Genomic DNA, 18,706 nt, shown 5'->3' on the forward strand with positions numbered 1-18,706 from the left:
TGTAGTAAGTAGTAACTTGATTGAGAAATACACTCAACTCAACCCATGTCGATTAACATGTTAATGTGCTCAAATATATGACATTGTTTTTGTATTTTTAAGAAAAAATTATACTATTGATTTTAATGTTTGACCGAAGTTTAATGAATGGACATAAAGTATTTTTTTAACGTGAATGACCCTAATGTATGAGAATGTTGCGTCATTCATCCTTAAATGTAACAGGCGTTATACATCATCAGTGTGCATCATGTGAGATACACACGAGGGCTTTTTAATCATTTTACGCATGTAACATACATTATTTCTTCATCTTAGTGTGCATCACATGAGTGTGCATCGTTATTTCCCCATCATTAATGACTGAAAACACTCTCGTGTGCATCTCACTTGATGCACACGGTGGAGAAATAATGTCTATTACATACAGAAACCAACGACCAACACTTTCGAATATTAGGGTCATTTACGTCAGAAAATAATATTTTAGGTCGATTCATGAAACTTTAGATAAACATTAAGGACTGATGATGTAATTTTTTTCTATCGATTTTGATCTTTGATCACATCTTTAATTCATCGAATAGTTCCAAAAGTAACATTAATTCTCTTAGTTTTTATAGCCAACTTTGATGCAATAAACACCATATCGGACAAGGTAAATGTTTAAGTTTCTCGTGACATCTTATTATTTAATTATTGGTATCATTCTATGTCTATCTATAACATGAATATTATATACTCCATATATAAATTAGAGAAATGACTTCATAAACCTCACTTGACCCTTGGCCTAGCGGTATGAGAGGAACCCTTCAATCAAGAGGTTGTGGGTTCAAGCCTCACTTGAGGTAGTGAGATGTAAATATTCGTAATTTCGTGTGTAGATTGTAGGTTTGTCTTTCAATAAAAGAAAAAAATAAACCTAGTTTTTAAGAAGAAAACAAATTGTCGTATATTCATTCTATAGCTGGAGATTAAGAGTCAAAGAAAATAAACCAAGTAGCTTCCTCACATTTAGTGTTCGAAATATAAATATGTGCACTATCTAAAATTATTTTATAAGCCTCAATTTGTATATGATACTAGGTTCCCTTCTTTGTATGATTAAAACAGTCACGTGAGTCGCACGTACATCTGAGAAATTAAAGTACATGGATTCACATGTGTCATTCCAAACAAATATACTCGATGCATGAAGTTATAAAGTAAGACAATTTCATGTCTGGATGGATATAAGTGAGATGTAAAGTGTCATTCATATTGTTGGGACGACTTATAATTATCTAAAGAATTCAAGTCACTCGAATTTATTTTTTGTTTCATAATTTTATATATATATATATATATATATATATATATATATATATATATATATATATGGAAACAAAATAATATACGTACATAATATAAATAATGTTAAATGGGGAGTGTTTCATGGTTTTATTTGCTTGAGTTTTGGTGCTTTATCTTTTCTATATGGAACCGATAGTATCCAGGATTGCACGTATAGTAGCTTGCATGCTACTTTGTGAAAACTATATAAAAAACCTCCAATCGCTAATGTTCTAAACTTTATTATCAAAGAAATCACAATCCACAATTAGCGATGGCACCCGTGAGTTGTGGGCGCAGATCCACTACATCCATCACCCACACCTGCGGATTTTTTAAAGATCTATTAACCCGCGAATCTTTATTAACAAATTTATTTTTAGATCCATGCCCGTATCCACGGATGTTCGCGGGTCGCAGGTTTACCCGCGGAACTTATTCATAAAGTATATGTAAATTAAATTGTTCAAAAATAAATATCATTACATTATTCAAAGTAACATTAAAAACATTATTCAATCATATACCCATGTTTTTAATACAATAATTAAAATGAGAAAACATATATTAATTATATTTTTTTTGCTAATATATATAAAGAAACAATATTTAAAATAACAATCAAAATTTAGTTGTTAAAACTAATCATACAGTACATTGACGAATTACTAAAATGATATGTTAAAATTTAGGTATATTAAGATAGTTTAATAAACGAAAGAAACAACATCATGCTTTTTGTTATATATAATATACATGTTTTATATAGTGTGGAATGATTTAGTGTCTAAAAAGTTCAATACCAAAATAATATGAGAAATGTAGAAAATTATACGGAGTAAATTATTACCTATTGGTCATTTATTCAAGGTGGCGATTTTTGCCCATTTAGAACGGTATATTCGTGGATTATTCAAACGGGTATTACGGATTTTCGGATCGAATTTTACCCGCAACGGATCTATTACATCCATCACCCACCCGTGACCCGTTAGCGGGTACAAGATTACATCCATTACCCACGTGCGGGTAAAGATTTTTATTTTTATACACCCATCACGGGCGAGGATACCCGCGGATCTCGAATTTTTTTAGATCCATTGACATCCCTATCCACAATCTGAAAGACAACACGAATCTTACAAAACACAGTATTACTCTCTCAACCTTATTACAACAGTTAAGAAGAATATGTATTCTAACTCTGATGATTAAAAGAATAACAACTGAATTATCAAGATGATGAAGCAGATATAAAACCCTAATTTGAATGAGATAAGAGAAATTCGGATGAGCGAATGAACTATATTCAAAACCTAGCTATAAACTAGATATTTATAGCCTGGACGAATTGGATAGCTATCTGAAGCTTTGACTCAGGATATGTCTTCTATGCAGAACAACAATAAGCCCAATAACTCTTAAAACCATCAGTTTTGGCCCAGCAATTCTAAGTGTGCTTTCAGTCCTCCAGTTTGCTCTAATATCAAAATTAACCCTGAAAATAACTAGAAAACCACAAGTGAGTCCTTGGAATAAATGAACCTAAGCTTGATTTTAGATTTATGTATAAATTTAACATATTTTATTAAAGACTTAATTAGGTGGTTAATTTCTGACGTTTGTCATATATTTTGATCCAAATATTTTGAATGGATTGAAACTAGAAAGAAATGGTTTCAAAGAGAAAGAAAAGTCAGAAATCCTCAAACAAAAGTCAACGAAAAATGGACTATTGAGGGAGACGAAGATAGAAAATATTTTTCACTCAGTCATCTGAAGGCGTCAAAATAGAAATAATATTCGAGGGATAAACATGTATGGCGTGTGGCATGAAAACCCAACGGTCATCAACATTTTAAAGCTCGTTTGGTGCAACTATTGATAGGCGTTTCAAGTTTAATTCTAATCTTATGTGCGGGTTATCGAAAATGGAAGAAAATGTTTAGAGGTGTCGTTCTTCGATTTTGAGATACTAGCAGCAATCAAAGAGTGTGTTGGTGAAAAGGCGCTGGGTCCGGATGGGTTTAATATGAAATTTTTCAAGAGGCATTGGATGACAATTAAAGATGAACTGTTGCAACCTTTAATCGTTTTTGGGAAGTCGACGAGATATCAAAGGGATGTAATTCATCGTTTATTGAATTATTACCCCAAAAAATGACCCTCAAAACTTTTCAGATTATCGACCGCTTGGTATCAATGGTAGCTTTTATAAAATTCTTTCCAAAGTATTATCCAAGAGACTACAATCGGTTATATCTATTGTGATCGGTCCCGAACAAAGTGCTTTTTCTAAAAACCGATATATTTAAGATGGCATCCTTGTTGCAAATGAGATGTTATATGATATGGAAAATGAACAAAAAGAAATGTTGTGTGTTTAAAGTGGACTTTGAAAAAGCATTTGATAGCATCAGTTGGGATTTTTTAATGGAGATGATGGAGCTTATTGGTTTCGACTTGTGATGGCGGAAATGGATTAGTGCATGCTTATCATCGGCAACAATGTCGGTGCTTGTAAATCGCTCACCGACTAGAGAATTTAATCTACAAAGGGGGTTCTGTAAGGGGACCCTATTTCTCCGTATCTTTATTTAATTGCGAATGGATTAAACCAACTTACTAGGACGGCTGCCGAAAAGCAACGATTCTCGGGGGTAAAAATTGGTATGGACGAAATTCACTTGACACATTTACAATAGCGATTGGAGTAGGTCAAATGAAAGAAACTTAATGAAGATCTAAAAATGATTTTTAAATGACATCGGGTCTTAAGATTGATTTTAATAAGAGTTGCATTTATGGTATTGGGATTTCTTTTGAGGATACGGTTGCTATGGCATCGTGGATCGAATGTGTTCCAGGTTCTTTTCCCATATGCTATCTTAGGTTGCCCATCGGAGGTGGCATGTAAAATCTAAAACATTGGGAACCTCCATATGACAATATTGATCTAGCTTTTCAATCGGCAAGTATTTTAGTAAATTTATAAAAATCGGTATTATCTAGCCTACCTCTCTATTTCTTTTCCTTATTCAATGTGCCAAATTGTGTTAAAAAAACAAGCTAGAGGGTCGTAGGCGCAAATTCTTTCGAGGTAGGTCGGGTGACTCATATAAAATGTTGTGGATTAAATAGCGAAATTGTTTGCTCCCTTTTGATTATGGTGGGCTAATCATCGATTCTCTCATTAACAAGAATAAAGCTTTAATATGTAAATGGTGGTGTAGGTTTAAAATGGAAAATAATTGGTTGTGAATTTGTACTATTAAAGTATTTATGATCGGGGGAGGGGCCCTCTTAATTTTACATTTTTAAATTCAAAACTCCGTAAATCAACTTGGCTGGGATTGTAAAAACGGGCTCGAACATGAAAATTAAAGGTAGTCCTTTCTCTCACTCTTTTTGCAAACGTATCGGTGACGGTATGTCATACCCCCAAACAGGGCTGGGGAAATATGACTTCACAATATCACAACACAAATATGTATAAACGAGAACGACTCTATATGAGACGTTTTTAATTTAAACCAATGTATTAAGGCAGCGGAAAGTATTAAGTCGTTACAATAAATGTTTTAATGCAATAATATGAATGTATAAATGCGGACTCCAAAAACAGCAAAGTCCAAATAGCTAATAACCTTTAGCAATCTTCACCTGAGACAAAACATGCTTAAAGTGTCAACACAAAAGTTGAGTGAACATCATAGGTTTAACAATTATAATAAATTTTAGACCACAAGATTTAATTATAAAGTTTAATCAGTTCGGTAGTAGTGATGAGGTATATGATATCGAAACTAACCATAAGTTACCCTAAACACATCACGTTCGTGTCGTTGAATCATTATTATGTATCCATTGACCAGCGGTCATCCGGATAGAGACGTCACTCTCAATAGCGCTATTCACAATAACTAAGCTTGCCAAAATTCCAGCAACTAACGATATCATGGCAGGGATTTAGCATGAATCAAAGCATGTTAACACAGTTTGAACTAATCAAAATAAAGTTTTCATGTACTTGTGTCTAAGCGTAAAACAGTTTGAAAGCAAGCATGTGTCTCACCCCAAAAGTTCAAAATAAATAATAGAAACAGTTAAAAAGTGGGGCTATGAAGTTCACCTTAGTAGCAAGTAAGTAATTCCACGCAAGTCGTAAGAACGGAGTATGTAATCGGAGATCTCAACCTAGAGATATAATGTTTAATTAGTTAATGTCTAATAGACATAAAGTTTATTTATTAATATAGTAAACTATATTAACAGTGACCATTTTTCGAGAAAATTTATTATTTCTCAAAAGTTTCTATATTTGGAAACCTACTATTTATGGAAAGCTTTCACTTTTAGTAAGCTTCAAGTTTTAAGAATGTTCGGGTTACAATTCTTAACAAAGATGTTGTACAATCTCGCCCAAACTTCGTTCCTACCATGCAAGTCACTCGAATGATCTATTGTTACCGAGCGGCTCAGGATCTCTTGACCAGAATCTAAGTCTTGGCATTCAAGATCCACAAGCGTCCCATAATGGTACCAAGGATCACCCTAGGGCACAAGTAGCGGTGATGTTTGTAGTCTTTGTACGCTATCTTTAATTATAACATTCACGTTAATAGTGTATACACTCAACAAGTTATTAATGTACTTATTAGTTATATATATATATAAGTGATAATATATTTAGTGTTATTAAGTGTTACCATATAGTTAAGTGTATAAGTTATAATAATAGTATTATTAATTACTTTAATAATCAACTATTATGTTACATGTATAAATATACCTATATGATACATACATATATATTCTTTATTTATTATTATACATGTATGTGTCCATAACTATATGATATATATATATATATATATATATATATATATATATATATATATATATATATATATATATATATATATATATATTAGGTGTAGGTGTTACATATACATAAGTGTAAGATGATACATATATATATACTTATTACTTTTCTTATTATTTTTACTAACCATATATACTACATAATACACATTCATACATACACATACACGTACATATACATACATATATACACATACATATACACGTATGTATATATTTACATATACACACACACATATACCTATAATGTATACATGCACATACGTACGTATACATGCATGCATGCACATGTATTATTATCATTATCATTAATCTTTACTAAACATAAAATCATAACTTTTAACTTATTAAACTAGTTTTATAATCATAACTTAACAACTTTAATACAATACATCACTTATCATAATCATAAACTAATTCAACATCTTATTCATAATCTTAATCTTGAACTATTATTATTAACTAACTTATTAATCAAACCCTAACCTTTTTAATCATACTTAACTCATTTTCATACTTGTTTATATTCACTTACATAAAATCATAATCATACAACTATTATTACTAATAATCATATTCTTTATCTATAATCATAATCATACTTTTAACCTTAATCATAATTATTATTATTACAAGATTCATGTTCAATATCTTTTAAGTCATTAACCTATTTTTATAACTTCTTAAATCATAACTTAACAACAATCATGATCAATTTATATTCATACTTTTAACAATCTTAACCTTATTATTAACATTCATAAACTAGTTCACTTTTAATTATAATCAATATCATGATTCAATAACCTTAAACCTATTAATCATAAACATAATACTTAATAAGTAACATGAGACTAGGGTTAGGGATACCTTAATGGATAAAGATTAAGAAGATGATGATGGTTATGGACTGCTCAGAAAACAGAAATCCTGCAGCAACTTACGACCCAAATCAGACGATCTTGGGTCTGATTTGTCACGACAGTAACAGCAGGTACAGCAGCAGCAAAAATTCAAATACTTGGGCTGTTTTAATGGCGAACACAATAAGAAAAATAGCAGCAACACGGTAGCAATAAAACAGGAGAAAACGCAGCAGCAAGGACAGTTTCTTGGGTCTTCTTGATCACGTACAGCAGCAGCAAGTACAGCAACAACTATGCAGCAACAAAGTCAATTTGTGGAGCTGTTTGTGGTGTCAAAACAGAAGCTAATCAGCAGCAGAAACAGGCTGCAGAAAGTGGTGAATGGTGGTGGTTTAATCGACTGCAGAAGGGTTGTAAAGGTGGTGATGATTTGCGACTGCAGGATGGGGGTTTTTGAGGCTGTAAAGTCGACTAAAAGGGAGGGAAACAAGATGGAAAAATAGTCGACTATGCAGCAGGATTTGTGGTGAGTTTATGGGAAAAACATGAGGGTATTTATAGATTAGTTAGTTTCCTAATTGCTCTCAAGTTATTTGGTGATCAAGGCACTAATTATAGTTTAACTAGGACTTGTGACTTAGGGATCAAGCTTATAACTTCCTATTTTTTTTCTCTACAGCCGATTATCTACCATTACATTTTTTTTTTATCTTTTTTACGGCATTATATATTTATTATGTATTTTATATATTTTTATTATTATTATTATTATTATTATTATTATTATTATTATTATTATTATTATTATTATTATTATTATTATTATTATTATTATTAGTATTAGTATTAGTATTAGTATTAGTATTAGGGTTACATTTTATTTAGATATTAGACCCTAACTTTTATAAATTTTATTTGGTTCCAATTAGTTTACATATATTCTTATTTGTTTGAATCTTATAAATATTGTCACATTTTAATTTATGACATTTTGTTTATATCATTTATTTAGTATTAGGGTTAGGGTTTAATATTCAATATTAAATGGGATTAGGGTTTAGTAGTTAATAGGTAGGGTTAGGTTTAGGGTTTTAAATAATATTAGGGTTTTAGTATTAATTACTTTTTTTCAGATAACAACCCTAATGATAATACACATAGTATGACATTGAAACCCTAAGGGCAATTTGGTAAATTCAGAAGGAAAATGTGAGGGTTGTTATACGGTAAATCAATTTTATTTTGGGAGGATCTTTGGTTGGGCGGGGTTAGTTGAGAGGGTAGCGACATTATTGCTAATTGGTGTTGGTCCTGTGATATTTCAGGTAGGCTACATGGGGACCTCACCATTATTACTAACATTTTGTCTAGTGGTGTTGTTAGATCAAATGACAGGGACGATTTCTTTTGGACCTTTTGTTTCGACGAAATATTTACCGCTAAGCGTCTTTCTTCCATGTCAGAGCTAGCGGATAGACAAATTGACCATTTGGTTCTCTGCACTATTCGTAATAATGTGGTTCCTCAAAAGGTTGGATTGTTTGTTTGGCGTGTTAAAAGAAAGCGGTTGCCAACCATAGTGGAACTTGACAAGTAGGGCCTTGATCTTGGGACCATTAGATGTCACGTTTGTGATGATGGGTTAGAATGTGTTGACCATGCTATCTTTTCATGTAAAATGACTTTTGTAATCTGGGATCGCGTCTTCAAATGGTGGAATATATAGCCTACTGCATATCTATGTTCATCAAACGCATTCTTGAGAAAAGGCTATAATTTTTCATCCTCGATTGGCAAGAGCATTTGGCAATCGGTGGAAGGGATCACGGGGTATATGATTTGGAAGTATAAAAACATGGTCACTTTTAGTAAAAAGAAATCAACAAGCGCTTTAATTCTACATGAAATTCAACTAAAAAGTATCGAGTGGATAACAAATCGGTCCAAAAAATTATGCTTCGATTGGCAACAATGGTTATCTCTTCCCCTTATATATGATGTGGATATGTCGAAAAGAATGGGGCCAGTTGGCATTGCTTGAAACTTAACTGCAGTTGTCTCGTCTCAATTTCAATCTCTCACTTTGTTTGAGCTTCCTAGTCCAGGCCGCCTAATGCCTACAACGTATTCGTTTTTCACATAGCACATTTATACCATTCATTTGATGGCATGAGGGCTCTGCATTCTCCAAATGGGTTGCGCAGGTTTGAAGCTAAAAGGGCTGGGGTCGAGTGACTTTGTCGTTGAAATTTTAGCACTGTGACTCGCCCTTCGCTCTACTTGTCTTCTCAAATTCATGTTTCATCTTGTTCACTTGTTTGTGTAGGTTGTAGAGTTCTTTTGCTTCTTGCAATTTTCGTGTACTTTATGTTTACGTAGGTTCTTATTGGCCTGGTTTTGTATCGCGTATATGTTGTCCAGTTTGTACATATTATAGTTTATGAGGAATTTTCAAATGAAATCAAATTTTAAGTTGAGATTCAAGGGACCAATCAGAGTGCGACACGTGGTGCGATAATCACATGTGATTGGAAAAAAAAAATTAAAAAAAAAATTTATTTTTTATTTTTTCCGAAATTTTTTTTCGAATTTTTTTAAATTTTTTTTTTCAATCACATGTGATTGGATTTGACATGCAGTAAATCACATGTGGTTCTGCATGCCAATCACATGTGATTGTAAAACTCAATCACATGTGATTCTGCATGTCAATTTTTTTTTTTAGTAAAATGACGATTTTCAGTTAATTTGTGCTAAAACCTTTAAACACCAAGTTTTTGATCAAATCACCAAATTAAAGTCTGAAATTTTAAAGATATGATCACGAAACGCTAACAAACTTGATCAAATCACCAAATTAAAGTCGCTTTCCGGTTGAATTTTTTTTTTTTTTTAAATTTGAATTTTTTTTTCAATCACATGTGATTGGATTTGACATGCAGAATCACATGTGATTGTGTTTTACAATCACATGTGATTGGGCTTTACAATCACATGTAATTGGATTTGAAATTCTAAATTTAAAAAAAAAAAAATTCAAAAAAAAATGTAAAAAAATTTTTTTCAAAAAAAAATTATTTAAAAAAAAAATTCAAATTTTTTTTCAATCACATGTGATTGTTGCGCCACATGTCGCGCTCTGATTGATCCGTTGGATTTCAAGCAAATTATTGGATTTAAGGGATTACAACTCTATAGTTTATAAATAAAAGTTTATTGCCTTTTAAAAAAACTAATAAATTTGAGTGGCCTATAATTTCCGTTAAGCAAGTGCTGGTTAATTTTTTGTACAAAAATCTAAAACTTTAATAAATTTAAATCTACCAATTTAAATTTAATTATTAATTAATTAATTATTATTCATTCATTCATTCATTTTCATTCATTCATTCATTCATTCATTCATTCATTCATTCTTATATACTAAATGTGATGGCCTTTTGTGTGGTTTTTAATTATATTCGATCGTCGTTTTAAGTTTGCGTTCACACTACAAACGGTCCCTCAACTTCGGCTATTTTTAGATAACGACCCCTCAAGTTTACACTTTTTAGGGGTTAAAAGTGTAAATATATAATTTTATTAAAATAAAAGAAACTAATTCCACCCAAATTTATAACGGGCCCTATCTTCTCGCTCGGTGCGAGTTAAATTTTTCCGAGGCCACCGTTCAATTCGAAAAAATCTCACGAACCCAACGGGACTCTATACGCAAAATGGACAAATTTTTAAACAACGCTAAACACAACGACAACCCGTACTTCCCGCTCGCCACGAGTTAAATTTTTTCGACAGCAGCGTCAGACTCGAAATGATTTTATGAACAAAACGAAACTAACCACGTTTGAAACGAACACTTTTTAAAAAACGCTAAATATAACGACAGCCCGTATCTTTCTGCTCGCCGCGAGTTAAATTTTTCCGACAGCACCGTTACACTCGAAAAAAATTATTGAGCAAAACAAAACTAACTACGTTCAAAACGGATCAAAAAAAATTATTGAAAAAAATTAGTTGATTATTTGGAAAGGGAAACTGGTACCCCATTCACTAGTTTATACTATCAACTCTCAGGTCATGGATTTGAAAAAGGGTTAATGTCTATAGATAGCGATGAGAGTATGGATGTAATGTATGATATTGCTTATTGTTATGGTAAATTAGATATCTTTATTGACTATTACAATGATAACTTAAGTGAGTATTACATCAAGGGTGATGTTGCTGATAATATAAGTTTAGATGAGGAAGTTGTACTTAATAATTTAGAAGTGATACGAGGGATTGATGACAAAACAGTGGATGATCACCATGAGTTGGAGGTTGCAGTTGAAAGTGATAATGAGAGTGATGCTGAAAGTGATATTGAGAGTGATGGCAGTGAAAGTGATATTGAGAGTGATGCTGCTTCCATTGATCACTTATCAGAGGGTGAAGAAGAGGTGAAAGAACTTAGGATTTTAAAGGCAAATGCCAAAAAGGGACCAAAAAAGATCCCAAAGCCAAAGTTAAATGTGCCAAAAAGATCAAATAACAACCCTATGATGGAGGCAATTGGTGAACATGAGGAGTTTATGAAAGAACTCTTGAAGAAGTTAAAAGATGATGAAGTGAGTGATCCTTTTAGAGCTATTGTAGTTGTTGAAGATGTGCCAATACGTGATGAGAAAACTAACTGGAAATTGAAGAAGCCAATAGTCAGTGAGAAGTATACGAATGCAAAACAGTTTAAAGATTGTTTAACCTATTATGCACTTGCAAATGGTTTCTCAATTTGGTATCATAGAAGCTGTGAAATGGAAGTTATTGCAAAGTGTGGCCAAAGACCACCTAGAGTGAAAAATCCAAACCAAGGTAAATGTTTATATTTAACTATTTTATATGTAACTTTTTTATATGTAACTGTTTTATATGTAAATGTATCTGATTTGATTGACTGATAAATAGGTAAAAAAAAGGAAGTACAACAGATACCCAAGTGTATCTAAGGGTGATGAATCAAATTGTCCTTGGAGGTGTTATGGAAGAAAGATGAAGAATGAGGACTCATTTCAGGTGATATCTTTGGTCGATAAGCACACATGTGTTAGAAACTTTAGGTTTGGTAGTTTGATAAATTATAAGTGGATAGGCAGGGTATTTGGTGATAAAATTAGGGCAAATCCAAACATTAGGCTAGTTGACATTGCAGACTTGGTGATGAAAAAGTATAAGGCTACTGTCACTCCTAATCAGTGTAGATATGCAAAGAATTGGGCATTAACTGAGTATGAAAAGTCTATTGAAGAGCATTATGGAATGTTAAGGTCATATGGTGATGAACTTGTAAATAGTAACCCCGGGTCAACTGTTAAGTTAGGAGTGACTAATAATCCAGATGGTAAAGTCTATTTTGACAGGTTCTATGTATGTTTGAATGCTCTTAAAGAAGTATGGAAAAATGGTTGTAGAAGGGTATTAGCTTTAGATGGTTGTTTCCTTAAGAAACCTAATCAAGGTGAGTTATTAACTGCAATAGGTAGGGATGGCAATAATCATATTTATCCTGTTGCATGGGCAGTTGTTAGTGTAGAAAACAAAGATAACTGGACTTGGTTTCTTGAACTTATTGCAGCTGACTTAGATGTTGAAGATGGTGTTAATCTAACACTTATGTCTGACCAACATAAGGGGTTAATAGAAGCAGTCAAGGACATAATACCATATGCTGAACATAGACAATGTGCTAGACATATCTATGAAAACTTTAAGAAGAAATATAGTGGTGTAGACTTTAGGAACATGTTTTGGGCAGCATCTAAATCTTCTTATCATGTACTGTTTGATACAATTATGGAACAAGTTAAGTCTGCTAACCCAAATGCTTTCAAATACTTGAATGAAAGAAATCCCAAATCTTGGTCTAGGGCTTTCTTTACAGTTGATAGAGGGTGTGAGGCAGTGGAAAATGGTTTCAGTGAGTGTTTTAACTCCGTGATTGTGTTGTGTAGACATAAGCCAATAATAACAATGTTAGAAGCTATTAGGGTTATAATTATGGAAAGAATGAATGTTATGAGAATGCTTGCTGAGCATTGGGTTGGTGATATAGCTCCAAATATTGTTAAAAAACTTGAAGTGATGAAGGATCAACACAGGTATATACACATTTTAGTTTGTTCACTCTTTTTAATTTGTTAGAAGTTATTAGACTCTAATTATGTCATTTTTGTAGATATTGGCATGCACACTTTGCAGGTGGATTTGAGTATGAGGTAAGGCACAAGAATGAAGCCTTCAAAGTAGATGAAAATAGAAGAACTTGCAGCTGCAGAATGTGGCAATTATCAGGTATTCCATGCCAGCATGCTTGTTCTGTAATATTTGCTCTTAACAAGTCCCCAGAAGACTATATACCTGCTTGGTTTAGAAAGGAAAAGTACTTGAGGGCATACACAGCATATATTAAACCTGTGGGTGGAATGACAAGTTGGGTACCAAATGAATTGAACAAACCTTTGCCACCAAAACCAAGAATCATGCCAGGAAGGCCCAAAAAGAAAAGAAGAAGAGCAGCTCATGAAAGTGTTCCAGGAGTTAGGATATCTAGGGCAGGTGCACCTATGACTTGTAACAATTGTGGTGAGGTTGGCCACAATAGAAGAGGTTGTACAAATGCACCCAAGGAAAAGGTTGTTAAGGTGTCTAAACTTGTTGGGAGGCCAAGGAAACCTGCCAAGCCAAAGAATTGAACAAAGGTTGATGTGTTTTGGTAAAGTCTTTTGGTATTTGAAGTCTTATGTAAGTGTTTTGTAATTAAAGTCTTTTGGTGCAGGTCTACGAATGATGTGCAGTTCTATTAAAGTCTTTTGTAATTGATGTCTTTTGGTGCACAATGTGCTTTTGGTATGTAACTACGAATGATGTGTAGTCTATGTCTTTTGGTATGTAACTATTGTGTTTTGGTTAGTGAATGATATGTAACTAATGTGTGGTAAAACTGGAACTGCTTTTGTATGTAATTGGTATGTTTTGGTTATATTGTGTTACTGCTTGTGTAATGTGTAATCTACTTTTGTACAAACTGCTTTGATCATTTGGTTAGTATTGTTTTGGTTAGTGTTGTTTCTTGTTACTGCTTGTGTACACTTAAATCAAAGATTGAAAACCAAAAGCTAGATATATTTCAAACATAACAAATACAAGATTTGCATTACAAATTCTTCATCTTATACTCAAAAAGTATACAACAACACTTAACAACACAACAATTACTAGCATAACAAGAAACAACCTATCATACACTTTTAGCTTCGAATTGATACTGACTAACTCTTGATTGACTTTCCTATCTTCATCATCATCTTCAGGTGCAGCATCATCAACATGTCCAGCGTTTAATTTCATGATTTGCATATACATTTTATACATTAGATCCTTGTAGTGTTCGTTGGGAAGCTCCTCATCAAGAAACATGAAAACTTTACACTTTCTTCTTGGATCCCGTAAACAAATCACGATTTAGGAAAAACCCCCAAAAATAAGAAATTAGGGCAAAATTAACACTTACAAATGTTGGGCAACTAATGAATCTTCTAGCTGGGTTTGATCTAGTCCACGAAATACGTTCATATAATCGATGTCCACAATTACAGAATTTGAATCCAAGATATTCATTAGCGTTGATGTTCCTGGAAGATGAAGAATTGGAAGCAGACATGGTGGTGGTGGTTTGAAGAAAGAGGTAATTGATAAATTTGGGGAAAACTAGTTGTTGTAGGGTTTATATAAAAAAATTAAAAGAAAAACAAAAAAGAAAAAAAAAATGTAACTGGTCCACATCAGCAAAATCAACCGGTTACTGTTAATTAATAAGAAATAGAAGCTAAAATGATTGTATTGATTATTGATCGGTGATTATTTCACTTGAATTAATATCTTTATAATGGATTGCTATTTGATTTATAAAATACAAAGAATATAACAGCTAATTCCTAATTTAGAATGGTGCTTTGTTACTTTCTTGAAGAATCTGCTTTTGACTAAAAAGGAAATAGCCGTTGGTCAACTGGTGCACTTTGGTCAACTCTTTCGTTTGGTCTTTTCCAGGAAATGATGAGCAAATACAATTCTGATCCTTTTTATTTCAACAGTTACCGGATGGGTTTTCAAGTTAGTACATACAATAGGATAAAATACAAAGTTCAATGCATACAATAGGAGAGTTGAAAGTTGGGTGCATACAATAGGACTTTTGTGAAAGTTCAATGCATTTTCATATAATTTCCCCTTTGGCATAATAATATATAAAAATTTGGGTAAAATATGACTTTAATTTGATTTTTCTTTCTAATTCTCTTTGCTACTAAAGTTTATTCCGTATGTTTTAACTCGTAAAACGTGCTAAAATCATTTCTCCGATCCATCTTGTTATAAGCCGTACAAGAATGGATTCTATGTTTGAACTATACGATTCTATCGATGGTAGGGTGTGGTGGGGCATGTCAAAAACAAACAGAGGAACAGTAGGTAAGCTTATTCGTACCTTATAGTTCACATGAAGTAGACACATAAAATACACAGGTAAAAACTAAAACTCCACAAGCTATATATACGGCAGAACATGATTTGTCTTTGATTTAAGAAAAAACACCCAACATGTATATATATATGTGGCAGAACACTCGTGGCATACATGTATAAACATCATGTAACATGTGATTCCTTTCAAACTCGAATATGAGGTACACAAAAAAATCAATTTTTTCCGGCGAAAATAATGATAACTTTTATAAAAACTAAAAACGCTTTCTAAAAGAAAACGAATTCAACAAATGAGACACCCCGATGAGGCTCGTACCTAGAAAGCGGCTACCAACGAATTATCTATACCAAGTCTCACCTAACCTAATCTGAATAACCAAAACTAATAAAACGATACAATACAATACAATACAATACAATACAAACATCGTAAGCGAGTCAAGATACATGAAACCGAAAAGTAACTCAAATGTCCTTAATGAACACGCCGAATTTAGCCAATTCTACATTTGAACCAATTTTTCTTTACGCTTTTGGTGATTCTTGAAGTTTAAAGATACATGATACAAAAAAACCAATTGTCCATGAAGCAATTTTGAGGTTTAAAGACGCAATTCTCAATAAAAGATTGACTTTAAATTTTATTTTGTGTTATAAAATACTTAATAAAAATTATATCAATGAAAACACGTATAAAATCAATTAAATATAATATAACACGAATTTGCGAAAGAAAATGTTTTTAAAAGTTAAAACGAGAAATGTAATTTATGAAAGGGAGTACTATCTACTAATTTACATGGATAAATCAATGATCAATCAACTCTCAGTATCGCGGAGTATATTATAAAGTTACTTTACTGAAAGACATTTGAATTTGAGAACAATTGATGGATCCATAAATGTGACAAAAAGAAGGCCCGGTTGCAAAGTTTCCATACATAAATTTGATACAAAGGTTTCCATGTATTATAGTTTTAGCCAGGTGAATCCATTTTATAGGTTACTTTAGTTTGCCGTCTTTTGCTGTTGTTTGTTAGCTATTAATCATTTTGGTTTACTTTTGTTTCGATTTTACTTATTGATGTTGCTCGTATTATGTTTTTTCAAAAAAATTAAAAAAAACTCAATTGCAATCAAACGTACTTAAGAACGTGTTTGGATGGAGGGTTTAGAAACGAGTTTGGAGAATGATAGACAAAGTAAGATATTTGATATAAAGGACTATTGGTTGTAAAATTATACAGTAGTTAGGAATGTTCATTAGCTTTAATTGGTATTTGGCTATGGCTATTTGCATTAGGTTATTTATTCAATTATTTGAATGAACGTGTGCTAATCTATAGTTAATATTAAAATGCTATAATGATGATGTCACTGTTAGGCTAATTTCTTTGTTAAGAAAAAATCAAAAAGAAAAGGAAAAAAAATCTAAACATGATGGGTGATGTCATTAATTTAAATAATTTTAAATTAAAATTAAATCTTATTAATTAATTATTATTATTAAATCTTATTAATAATTATTTTAATTATTAAAATTAAATAATTTTGAATTATTTTAATTAATTATTTTGAATTGAGTACGAGAAGGTATAAACGCTAGACAGAAGGAAACCAATTCCAAATTTATATTTTAATTTACACTTTTAAAATAAAATGACAACCAATATTATCTCTTATGATTGGATGTGGATTGTTTAATATGCATTTTAGGTGTTTGATGAAATGTTCAGCTGATGAGTTTCTTAGTCGGACTCTGTAGTTTCATGGGTCATTAAATTAAATAACTTTAGCATTTACGTTCACTTAAGACCTAAAACATATCATTAAACTGTTTCGTTTAAACAAACCCGTAGTTTCACGAATCATTTCACTAGTAATGGTTATATTTTTTAATTATAAATATATTATAATATAATTATATTATAATTGTTATAACTACAAGTATTCTATTAGATTATTATTAGTGGTTCAAACGAGAACCACTAAAAAGGTGAGAACTGTGAGAACAATTTAATTTAATTATTTTTATGCATTTAAATGTAAATAATTACATGCAGATGTTTATTAATGCACATATCATTAACAAACATATGTTCATTAGCTCAAATTACATGTTAAATTGTTAATTATATGAAACTGTTCAAATGTGCAGAAACAAATATGCACATGTGAACGAGAAACTATATATTTAATTATATAGGTAAAATATAAGGGTTCTTCAACTATTTTATGTTCATTCATACTCTTCATCAAGGTTTATGTGTGATTCAATTTAGTTACATTTGAAAATCTTTATAAATTAAAAGTTCTCGCAGTTCTCGCCTTATATATATATATATATATATATATATATATATATATATATATATATATATATATATATATATATATATATATATATATATATAAAATCCTGATGGTTAAAGGGCCTCAATTAAAGTTTAACTTAACCATGAGGGTGGTGGTGGCATGGTAAGACCCTGACCTTCCAATGTGGAGGTCAAGGGTTCGATTCCTTGCACCCACAAAGTTATTCTCTCTCATGGCCACGGAGGTTCGTCTGCAATGACTTCGGGCTGCTCGCAAAGCGGGTAGTCGTCCTGAGATTAGTCAGTTAAAAAATGTTGGATACCCAGGTTAAAAAAAAAAAAAATTAAAGTTTAACTTCGTGGACTCGAAATGTAAATAAACCAGTTTTAGGTGAACACGGCGTGCATTTTGACACACCTAAGCCTGTCAAGTTTGCATATGTTAATTTTCAATAATTTACCCATTCAAACACTTGAAAATTAAGTATTCTACATGATTGCACAAGAGAAAAAAATTGTTAATTTTCAATAATTTACCCATTCAAACACTTGAAAATTAAGTATTCTACATGATTGCACAATAGAAAAAAATTGTTAGACAAAAGTCAATAATATTCATTATATGTACCACTCATTTATGTATATTAACAACATCAGATAAAATTATCATCTATAATTTAACCATTTAAACAGACATAATTTAATTATTTAAAATATTTGAAAAAATATGTTTAAATAAAAGTCAGTAGTAATCGGTATGTATAAGTGTATAACTGATACATT

The sequence above is a fragment of the Rutidosis leptorrhynchoides genome, chromosome 9 (assembly GCF_046630445.1).
Source record: "Rutidosis leptorrhynchoides isolate AG116_Rl617_1_P2 chromosome 9, CSIRO_AGI_Rlap_v1, whole genome shotgun sequence".
In the NCBI taxonomy this organism is placed as follows: domain Eukaryota; kingdom Viridiplantae; phylum Streptophyta; class Magnoliopsida; order Asterales; family Asteraceae; genus Rutidosis; species Rutidosis leptorrhynchoides.